The 12,474-nt window shown below is 40.7% G+C and overlaps 1 protein-coding gene across 4 annotated transcripts in view; it reads left to right on the forward strand.

Annotated features, from left to right (window-relative positions):
* RAD51B (RAD51 paralog B) overlaps positions 1-12,474 on the forward strand; it is a 514,016-nt gene that overhangs the window by 188,966 nt on the left and 312,576 nt on the right. The gene's annotated exons all lie outside the window — the stretch shown is intronic.

The raw sequence follows: 12,474 nt of genomic DNA on the forward strand, positions 1-12,474 counted from the left end.
AGCTGGCTGGGTAGCTCTCTGCCCCGTGCTCCTCTAAATGGGAACTCAGTCTGATCACTCTTAGAATTGCGGCTTCACGAATACCAATTTCAGTGCATGTGGGCTGAGCTTCAGTGCGAGCAGGGGCAGAACACGGTGGTTAACCATGTCCACACCCAGGATCGTGGGGATAATCTGCGCAATTTGACTTTGGTCAATTTGATTGCCAAGAGGATTGGATATGCCTGGGAAAAGACATCATTGTCTCATGGCTGGAGATATTGTAGCCATTTAGGTATTTAAGAGATGTATTTTTTAAAGGTAAATCTCTTTTTGGGTGATCAGACAGTTGGTCTGCCATGTCATGCCATCTGCCCTGAAATTTGATGGTAGGCTCTGTTCTTAGAACTGCAGTTCTGTCAAAGCGCATTCTCATGGTGACATTCTCATGGTGACATTTAGAAGTGTAATAAATAAAATAAGGTCCCATAGTATCGCATAAAAACGGTGTCTATAAGGTAGTTTCTGAAATGATACTGATGAAGTCAAAGCAAGATGTCTCATCCCCCAATCTGCATAATGACCGTCAGTATTTATGTTGGGAGCGTGAACTCAACCTTTCCCGTGGCTTCTCTAGTGCTAGATCTGACGTGAACAGTGCAGCTGCAGTAATTGTACTGAAGTGGAGATTGTATTATATGCATCTATGTCTCATGGATGTTCAGTTTCTTTGGACTGTGTGTTGTTGTTTTTGACATAGTAACAAAAATCATCTTTTAAAATCAGTTTTTAAATACTCATACTTAGCTTTCAGTGTGTGTGGCCTACTCTTCTGATCACTTTCATGATGTTGGTTCTATTGTTCATATTATTTTTCGGGGGGGACCCATTTAGTTCTTGTGTATGCCAAAACACATCACACACGCAGCGGTTGCATAACTTTCTTCTGTATGGATTATTCTATATTCAAGTCCTCTAGTCCTAAATCACTGTCAGCAAAGATTAGAAGCAGCAGTCAGAAGTGGCCTAACTCCTTTGAGCAACTATATAAAACTATACCCTCCCGCCTCCAAGATGTGTTGTATGTTGAGACACCGCTGGTCGGTATGAGACTGCTGCTGGCCTGGAGAAGAGGCTCTGGAGAGCAGAGGCGCTTTTCACTTCCTTCATCCCAAACGGCAGCATCTGTGCCGTCCTCAGAAGCGAACAGCTTGTTTTCCAATCAAAATGGATTCTTCTGCAATTCGACCTTTTTTGGAAATTAGGTATACTTTCCAATGTATATGTTTTGAGGCCCTTGGGTATTTGAACCATTTCCTGGTCTACTTTCCCAGACATAAAAGATACCATGTGTGAAATATGTGGAACAAGAATGTCAAGGTGTTTGGGCGGATTCTTTCTGCAGAAAATATATTTGCTTATTGCAGTTTCTCTGTAAAGACTTTAAAGTCAGTGAGGGAAAGTCTAAAAGCACCTCTTTAGAACTGAAATCATTTACGTCTGCTGTATAAATAGAACCTTCCAGAATATAAGCCAATGAGCCACCTCCAATACCACCTCCTTTATGAAGCCCTCTTCAGCGCCCTTGTGAAAAGAAAGCAGACCTGCCCTGCCCTGCTTTTCCAAAGCACTTTCCACTTCCTTAAAAGCACTTATCTCATATCTCAATCTGCCTCGAATTCTATTTTTCTTTTTCTTTTTTCCCCCCGTCTACCATTTAAATCAGAGTGGAGATTTTGTCTAATTTTTGTATCCCCTCTATTGGTGCCCCCAGCCCCCTGAATGTAGTCATAGATCAAGCACCCGCCCCTACCCACCTGGTTTCCTCCACTAAGAAGGTCTGTTCACTCCCGGGTCTCTGCTAGGAGTATGTGCTCTTAAAGCACTATTCACACAGTATTCCAACGGTTTGTTTGCATAGCTGTTTCTTCTATTAGACTGTAAATTTCATGGGGACACGGCTATGCCCTCCATGTGTATTTCCCCAGGGCCTAGCACGGTGCTGGGACACAGAGAGTACTCATTACATTTCTATTGAATGAATGTTGGACTTATTCAGTATACACTGACCTTGAGTTATACACATGGAAAAGGTAGGGGCCCATTTTCCAAAGTTAGCTTGACTGCATAATAATAAGGCATACATAACAAGTGCACACTATAATACATATACATGCTATAATGGGTTTTATCCCTGAAAAGCTGTAAGTACCAAAGAAGTATTCTGCTTCATTATGTTCATATCATCATGACAGGAAGAATATGTTGCTTTTAACTCTAAAACCCAGAGGTGGTAATGTACCATCTCTTAGAAGGTTAAATAGAATTGATGCTTATGGTATTTTTTCCTTTGTAACCTGATTTAGACTTGGATTTTTGGTTTTCATTGTATCTATTGATAGAATTGCCTGTTGATCACTCTGTGCCCCTAGGAATGTAAGCACCCCGAGTGCAGGCACCATGCCTCTTATCCCCAGGTTGCTAACATGGTGCCTGGGAAATATAGATGATCTATATGTATCTATGGATATAAAGTGGAATGTGATCCACTTAGAAAAACCTATACAAACTCTTTATCTTAACTTTAGAGTGAAAGTGCTTTTTACTGTTTGGAAAGAATCGCTGGGACCACATGGCTTTCAAGAGAAATGTTGGCTCCTTGCAAAGGTGCTGGTATTTACAAGTTAGAATGTGGGTCTGGTGTTGGTTGGTCCCAGATTTCTTCCTTTAGCAGATTAAGCTTCAATTATTTAGAAACTTAATCCTACCTGTTTACACCCTCTTCCTCTCTCTCTCTCTCTCTCTCTCTCTCTCTCTCTCTCTCTCTCTCTCTCTCTCTGATTCTCACCCAGAGAAATAGACTTTCAGAAAAGGTGATGTGAGGAGACATCAATTAGATCACAAGAATAACATTATCAGCAATCAAATTTTCTGTAATTTGCAGATCGAATCTGACAGAAGTGCAGATTTTATGAATAAGGGGTTTATAGATCCTGTTCTGTATCTCTATTCTCACATGAAATGAACTTGCTAATAAATATAAAGCTCTTAATAAGTTAGTCCCTTACTCTTAAAGTGGCATTGAATTTAAACTCTCAAGCTAGATTTGGTAACCTTCTCTTTAAAAGTTAACATGTAAGTTGTCACTGAAATTAACATCTCTTTACTCCAAGAGATAACTTCCTTGAGATGGAGAGGTAACTAGTCTTTTTTTAAAAAAAAATATATATATATTTTAATTCATTTCAGAGAGAGGGAAAGAGAGATAGAAACATCAATGATGAGAATCATTGATCGGCTGCCTCCTGCATGCCCCACACTGGGAATCGAGCCCACAACCCAGGCATGTGCCCTGACCTCCTGGTTCCCAGGTCAACGCTCAACCACTGAGCTACCCCGGCTGGGTTCTAGTCTTTTTTCATTTCCTCTGAGATAGTGTATAAACTTAGTCACGTGCAATGGCATTTACTACTTTGTATCTTTCTTTCATCATCATGGACACTGGCCTTGCTTCTGCAGGAATGCACGGTGAATGAGAGCGGGCACACACCAGGAGACCTGAGGACACAGAGGCTCTGAGATGTTAACTGACTGCTTAAGATTGCACAGCTAGTCCATGGGAGAGCTGAAACTGGAACCTAAGTCTCTTCATAGCTCATTCAAGACCTTTTATTCTGTGCCTTGTGGGTTTTGTTTATTTAGTGAAGCAAGATGCTCACTTCCAGACCAACACCTGCTGCTGAAATATATCAGAGTTGTATGAGTTGAGAGCTTTCGGTGGCCACACACAGCTAAAATGTAAAGGCTTAAATACATTACATTATTCTTTCATTAGAGAGCCAGACACTAGGTGCAATGTAGGCACCACAGGGGAGCCATAGTGAGGTGCTTCTTACCTAATGAGGGAAAGGTTTTTCCTGAGAGAGTTAAACGGGGAATCAGTACGTACTGGGTCACAGTGGAGAACCACACAATTGTCTTAAAGAGTTCAATCCCAAAGCAAAGAAAGACTTCATTGCAAAACTAAATGCCAAGTATTAGCACAGCCCACATACCCAAGGGTGTGTCAGTCAGAAAATATGCCGGTCCACTGTTGAAGCATAGATAAGGTGGAGTCACAAGGCGAAGGGTGCCGTGCTTACTTAAGCATCATGTAGTGGTCCTCAGACTTCAGTGTGCTTCAGAATTACCTGGAGGGCTTGTTGAAATACGATTGCTGAGCCCTACCCCCAAATTCCTGGGGCCCAAGAATTTGCATTTCTGTCAATCCCTAGATGATCCTGATACTGGTTGGGGGGCTATACATATTCTGAGAATTACTATCTATAGGTATATTAGTTTTTTATTGCTGGGTAACAAATTACTAACCTGTAACCAATTTACAGTTTAAAATAACCCCTATTTAATAGCTCACAGTTCCATAGGTTACAGATCTGGGACAGCACGGCTCAGTTCTCTGCTCAGGCTGAAATCAAGGCGTTGGCTGTCAACATCCTCATCTGGAGCTCGGGGTCTTCATCCAAGTCCACTTCTGTTATTGGCAGGATTCACCCCCTTGCAGCTGTAGGACCGAGTCCTGTTCTCTTGCTGTCACCTGGGGACGGCTCTCAACTCCTGGAGGCCACTCTCAGGCCCAGAGAGGCTGCATTCAAGGGAGAAAATAGGCTAGTCTGGCTGACTCAAGTGTTCCTGGTTTAGGCAGTATTGACTTTCTCTCCAGAGGTGAATAAATCCGTATTCTGATCATGTGCATCAGCCTCTGTGAACTTACTTAATGTAAGGTCCCATTCCTGCTGTGTTGAACAGATTGGGTTTTGAGACTGATGAGCTGAGATTCAGATTCTGGATGAAAATAAATTCACCAGATGAAAACCAACGTTGGAGAGCAGTTGGGGCAGCCCTCCTGGGCATCACCCCTCTCAATTGCTTCACAAGGGTACTTGGTCTTCAAACTTCTCATTATAGAGCCTATCCTAGATTAAAGCCACGATTAAAAGTAAAACAGGCCATTATTCTGCCTATAATTTAGTATTAATGTTATTTTTATTGCTAATTTTATAATAAAAGAGGTTCTATGCTGTTCTTTACTATGCCACATAATGATAAGATGGTCTGCCACATATTAAAATACACTGAGTGGCCAGATTATTATGATCTCTGAACACATAATAATCTGGCCACTCAGTGTATATCCTATATAATAAAAGGCTAATATGCAAATTGTCCCCTCGACCAGGAGTTTGACCAGTAGGCAGGCTGGCCAACTGTCCATGTCGCCTCCCCCTGGCCAGGCTGGCCGGACCCCACCCATGCATGAATTCATGCACCGGGCCTCTAACACACACACACACACACACACTGAGTGGTCAGATTATTATGCGTTCAGAGATCATAATAATCTGGCCACTCAGTGTATTTTGGTTCTAAAAAAAAGTAAAACGGAAAAGTTCTCAGAAATTCAAACAAAATATCTAATGATTTTTCTTTAGTCAGCTCCCCCAAACTCTTCGTACTGAAGCCTTGAGATCTCTGAGCAATATTAAGCCAGGCGTTATGTATTTATCAGAATAGTCGTTCCCAGGTTACAATGCTGCAAAACAAACTGGCTTCCTGACGGAGAAGAGCATCTCGGTTTCTCTGAGTACTGGCCTCACTTTCTCTCTCGGCACGCTCTCTCGTGTACATCATGTGAAAAAGTGCCTGAGCTTCGCATCTCACACCATTGCAGAGAAATGTCCACTATCGCATTTAGCGAGAAAAAATTTGGGAAAAGAGTCAGACACCAGCTGTTCAACTTTAAGCAGACCAAACCACGCCAAGGCAGGGTATGCTCAGTTTGGCTCAAGTGCCTTTTCTGCACTGAACCGGGGTATGTGGAAAATTGGCTCTTGGTAGAACCACAGTTGAGAAAAGCAGCTCGCAGAAGGCAGAGGGATGCTTTTGTCAGAAGGGAATGTGGTGGGCAGGCAAAACATTAGCGTGCCGTGCTCTGTCACTGTGTGTCCAGACGAAGATTGGATCAGTCAGAGGTGTTACAGAGAGGATTCTTATGTTGGTGGGAATCTGAACGGGAAGACTTCTGAGTTCTTTCCAACTTGGAGATACAAAGATTCCCGCTTTCTAGTTAAGGCAGGCACATACTGGTTTGGGGTTATATCTGAAATTGTATTTTTCTGTGTGTTTTTAACTCAAGGATTACCCTGGTTGGAAGCCAAAGAATGTTTACTCAACTATTGTTTTGAGTTTGAAAATGGAGGACAATATTTTATTATTTAAAAGTGAATGTCCAACAGAGGAGGAGTCATCATATTAAAAAAAAAAAAGGTAAATATACCTAGGGACTTAAAATCACATAGATTACCTTGAAGGGACAGAACATTCTGAAATCTGCATGATTTATTTAAAGGAATCTGTTTTTTTTTGTGTGTTTTTTCTTTTTAGTTCATCACCGCCAAACCAGTATTATATGAAACTAGCGTTCCCGTTGCAGGAAAAATCCTGCAATAGGGTTTCCTGCTGCACTCTACCCCACCCTGCCTGCTCTCCTCCCTTGTCCCCCGCCCCGCGTTCTCCCCCAGCCCCCCTGCTTTTCTAACTTCTCCGCCAGCCCGCTCTCCTTCCTTCTTCCCTGGCCCCGCCTCCGCTCCTCCCTTCTCCCCCGGCCCGCCTTCTCTGCCAGCCCGCCTGCTTTTCCCTTCTCCCCCGCCCCGCCTCCGCTCCTCCCTTCTCCCCCGCCCCGCCTCCGCTCCTCCCTTCTCCCTTGGCCCCGCCTCCGCTCCTCCCTTCTCCCCCGGCCCCGCCCCTTCTCCTCCGGCCCCGCCTGCTCAACTTCCTTCGCCCCCGGCCCCGCCTCCGCTCCTCCCTTCTCCTCCCCCCGGCTTGCTTGCTTCTCTGCAGCTTTGCTCCCTTCTGCAGCTCTTGGCTTCTTTCTACGCTGTCGCGATATGCAAATTAGCCACCATCTTTGTTGGGATAATTTGCATATTCATCCTGATTGGTTGGTGGGTGTGGCTTGGCTGGTGGGCGTGGCTTGGGCATAGCGAAGGTGCGGTCAATTTGCATATTTGCCTATTATTAGATTAGATGCTGGGGGGGAAAAATCTGTTTTTTTTTAAAATTAATTTTTAAATATTGAAACAAGTATAGATTCACAGGTAGGGACAAAGAAATGCCCAGGAAGGTCTTACATACTCTTCACCCAGCCTCCCTTAATGCTAACAACTTGCATGGTTCTAGTACAATATCAAAACCAGGAAACTGACATTGGTAAAACCCATAGAACTTACTTAGTTTTCATCAGCATATGTACTCATTTGTGTGTGTGTGTAACTCTTTGCAGTTTAATCACACATAACCACCAACACCATCAAAATACTTAGTACTTAACTGTACCATTACCGCAAGAGTCTCTGTAGCCACATCCACATCATCCCCCAGTCCCTAACCTTGGCAACCACTAATTTGTTCTCCATCTCTATAATTATATTATTTCACAAAAGTTATATACATTGAATCATGAAGTATGCATTTTTAATTGACTTTTTTTTACTTAGCATAATTTCCTTAAGGTTCATCCAAGTTGCTGCATGGATATAAAATCCATTCCTTTTTATGGCTGAATATTATTCTGTAGTATGGATGTGCCATCGTTGGTTTAACCATTCACCCTTTTAAGGATATTTTGATAGTTTCCAGCTCTGGGACATTATGACTAAAGCTGCTAGGAACATTCATGTACAAGTTTCTAAATGAAAATGAGTTTTCATTTCTCTGGGATATGTGCCTAAAAGTACAATCCTGTGCTGTGGAGTAAATCCATTTTTAGTTTTAAAGGGAACTGTCCAATTATTTCCAGAGTGGCTATTCCATTTTACGTTCTCACCAGCAATGTGTGAGTCATCTAGTTTCTTTGCATCCTCTTCAGCATTGGTGCTGTCACTGATTTTTATTTTAGCCACTTTGATAGGTATATAGTGACGTATCATTGTGATTTTAATTTGCATTTTTCTAAAGGCTAATGTTACTGAACATCTTTTTATGTGCTTACTTGCCATCTGTGTATCTTCTTTGGTGGAATGTCTGTGCATATTTTTTTGCTCTTCCAAATGGAGTGTTTGTTTTCTAAATGTTGAGTTTTGAGAATTCTCTTCATAGTCTAGATAGACGTACTTAGTTGGCTATGTGGTTTGCAGATATTTTCTCCCAGACTGTTAAGTTGTCTTTCATCCTCTTAACAGGCAGGGTCTTTTTTAGGGCTCACGTTTTAAATTTTGATGACGTTGATTCCATTTGAAGTAATGAAGGAATAGATTTTGCATATTTGTGATTGATCTAAAGAGTTGCAGATTGCCAAATTACCTGCTCCATCTTCTCCTTTTTCAGGTTAGACATGGTTACATTTAAGATGAATAAAATCATTCACTATACAGTGTTCAAGTGTAGTGGGATGCCTGTGTATTCCAACACCTGTTTTTCTCATCAGTGGCCTTTTAATTAACAAAGAAAAAGAAAATTTAGCTGTTTTAAGGAGGTAGTTTCATTTTGAGTTTCAGTAAGATTTCATTACAGACTGGAAAGAAGACATGTAATTGTACTTGTACCACTGACTTTGCAAATAAAGACACCCCATATTACTAATATTTCCCTCTCCACATACCCCAAACATGACAGTGCCTTGTGTGTACACATGTAGTCCATGTTGCCTTACGTGTACACATTTAGCCTGTGGCCTCTCCCTTTGTCAGTGCATTTGTTGACTACACAAATACTGCACACCTACCAGGATGTCATGGTTGTGCCCAGTTCAGGGCTATAATGAGGAGCAGGATACATAGGTGCTGTCCTCATGGAGCTTATATTTTTATTCTTATTTCTTACTATTTTTGGCTTGAGTTGTATGTCAGTGTTTCACGGATTCAATTAAAGATTCTTATTCCCCATCTCTATTTGCAGAATCGTTCTCTCTCATCTGAAATACAGTGTGTCTAAATCTCAGTGAATGGTTTTAATGCTTTGGGAGTGGTTGCATTCCATTAAGATGAAAACCAAGCTAGGCAAGTAATACTTACAAGCATACACATGAGAATATGTTATGAAGAGGAACATCCTCATATTTAGTTACTTCCTTGCCAATAAGGGAGGTTTTTGGCAGAGACTTACGTTACCTTGAGCCTGATTGAAGAGTTCAAATATGATATCTCAAAGGCTACAACTCACCTTATTCTATTAAATGAGGCCCAGCCATTTGAATGACCCAGTTAATCAAATACCTGTTGGATAGTCCATGATTTTAAAATTCTGCTCTTGTATTATTTATAAAAACTGTGATTGCATGTTGGTTTTAGGTTATAAATGAGATACTTTTCCTATCTGTAAATTGGCTTACTTATTTGTAGTGTGGCTTAAATGTAATGTGCCCAAACACAAAAGTGCCTAAAGTAGGATCTAAACTGTGTTAGTTAAAAACATAAAATAAAAATTAGTTAAACATTCTGAGTCGAAGATTTAATTTTGAATTAAATTTCCTTTTTTGTTACCCAGTAGTCTTTAATATTTTGTTTGTTGTGAGTAGGTTCATATATGATAGGTTGTAGATAGATCAGCCTTATTTTAAGAAGTTTATTATAACACTTACATACTGCTTACTCTGCACTGGGCATGTTTTATCTTCTTCACAAATACTTACTAATTAAATCATCACGATATTATTAGGTAATATTATTAGCCCCATTTTACAGATGGTGGAACTGAGGAATAGAATGGTTAGATTATCTGCCCATAGCCATACACTTAATAGGCAGCAGAGTCAGGATTCAAAACCAGTCCATCTGCCACCAGAGGCTGTGCTGTTTGTTAGCCACTACATGGTTTCATATTGTAACTAATCAATTACTCTTCCTTATAACACAATAAAGGCATTGAACTGAGATTTTCCTATCTTTGAGAAAGTAGTATGGGAAAGGAAGTAACGGAAGTTTTGGTAGGAGAAAAACTGGGCCTAGAGTCAGAAGATTTGAGTTCTAGCATTACCAACACAAGCTGGGTAACTTAGGGGAAGGCAACTATGTATATTAGTTTCCTATTGTTATCATAACAAATTACAACAAATTGAGTGGCATAAAACAATACAAATTTAGTTCTGGAGGGGAGAAGTTTAAAGTCAAGGTGCTGGCAGGGCTGCATTCCTCCTGGAAACTGTGGGGAGGAATCAGTTCTTTGCCTTTTCCAGCCTCTAGAGGCCCTGCATTCCTGGGCTCATGGTCCCTTCTTCCATCTTCAAAGGGCATCACTCCAACCTCTGGTTCTGCTGTTACATCTCCTTTTACTGTCTTCTACCCTCTACCCTCCCTCTTATAAGGTCCTTATAACTACATTTGGCTCACCTAGATAATCTAAGATAATCTTCCCATCTCAAAATCCTCAATTTAAACACATTTAAAAAAATCCCTTTTGCCATATTAACAAATTCTGGGGGTAGAACATGGTCATCTCTGGAAGTAACCACAGTTACTTTATTTCTATGGACCGCAGTTTTCTCACTTGTACATGAAGGAGCTGAACTCCGTGATCTCTGAGGATACTTCTAGTTCTGAGAACACTGACCTTTCTAATTCTCCCTGGAATTCTTATTGCCTTCAGCAGAAGCAGAGCTTTTACTGTGGAAATCTTGTTTGCAAATGCAAAATATTTTTTATATTACATTTTAATATTAAATTAAGGAGGAAAAGGTGACAGGATAAATGGAAATGAGTAACACAGAGAGAAAGACACCAAGGTGCTCAGATCTGTGAGAGACAATATTCTTTAGCATTATTGTAGCCAAACTTTGGGACCTACATTGAAGTGGAGAGTTCTTGGTAGATTTTAGTAGTGCACTGACTGCTTAGAACCTTTTTATTAGAGAGTAAAAAATATCAGCAAAGCTCTATTATTAGGTTGCATCTGTCTATAAGTTACCAAAGCTTCAACTACAAAGGACTTAATAAGGACATTTATGATTTTATTTCACATAATAAGCATACAGAGTTGATAACAATTAAGCAGCTCTGTGATTCCATTAAGGATTCCTATTCCTGCCACTGCTCTGCTCTGCCATCTTTAGTTGGTAGGCTTTGCCCTTAGACGGGCTCCCCTCATGCTCACAAAGTGCCTGCAGGATTTCCATCACTTTCTAAACCAACATTTCTGAAGATAGAAGAGAGACCATCTCTTGTGTAACTTTTTTAGGAATGAGGAAATCTTTTCCAAAAACCATTTGACAGACTTTTTCATTTGTTTTATTGCCTGGAGTTCCCTTACATGCCCATTTTAAAATCAGTTTTGGGCAAGGAGAATAGGATTACTACCTTTGACTAGATCCCACACTGTCCAGTAGAACTTTCCTAGTGATGGGAATGTTTTGTATCTGTGCGGTCTAATATAGTAGGCACTAGCCACACTTGGCAATTATTGAACACTTAAAATGCGGCTAGTGCAACTGAGGAAATGAGTTTTTAAGATTAATTTAAATTTAAGTAACTGTATGTGGCTGGTGGATAGTATATTGGACCACATTGGACCAGATCAGTCATTTGGGACAGAATGGACGTTGGGTAGTACACTAACTACCATGTTCATTACATCTTTAAATAAAACCACTGTGTATTTGACTTTAAAACTTAAATCTAATTACTGATCCATCTGGGGAGCGTTTTTGGAGACCAACCAATCAACCAAATACTTAAAATCAGTGCATGTTTGCAAGGGCTGACAGTGGCAGAATCTCGGGTATCCATGTGTGAGCATGTGGCATAGTTCAACCAATAGTGTAGGTCTGGTTGGGATAGAATTGGCTGGGAACTCGGCTGGTGAGTGCCAGGCTGCTATTCTTTGTTAGGAAGCTGGTTTGTTTTGCAGTATTGTAAGCAGGGGGTGACAGTCTGATTAATATATAATGCTAAAGCCTGCCTGCCTCGGAGATTGTACCGGTGGGGAAATACATAGTTAGTATCTGGCAGGATTCATTCAGACAATAAATATTTAAAACTCACTTGCTTTGTGCCCAGAACTGTTCTAGGTCCTGAAAGATAGTAAAGGAGATTGAGTCCCTATCCTCATGGGACTTAGTTGTTACAAACAAAAAAGTAATACATTTTAAATTGTGAAAAGTGTTAAGAAGAAAATAATGCAAGATAATAGGAGAGAGTGAATGAAGTAAATCTTAACAGATGCCTAGATCTGTGACTTTCTTGTCAAATGCTCAGGGTTTGTAAATTTTTCCTCTGGGAAGAGGGCATTTGGTTTATAGGGTTATTTAGTTTTACAAAAAATAAAAGGGCTCTGTTTGGATTAGCTCATTGTCAATAGAAAGAAAAATTAAATTTGTCCCTGAGAAGGCAGTTTATTTCTCTGTTTAAAAATTAACTTTTGCCTGCTAGGGTGAGCCTCGCAAGGCCCAATAATAGGATGAAGTTTATTTCCAGTTTGATCATATTCTGCATCCTTTGCATTATCGGG

This window comes from Cnephaeus nilssonii (genome assembly GCF_951640355.1).
Source record: "Cnephaeus nilssonii genome assembly, chromosome: 4".
NCBI lineage: Eukaryota > Metazoa > Chordata > Mammalia > Chiroptera > Vespertilionidae > Cnephaeus > Cnephaeus nilssonii.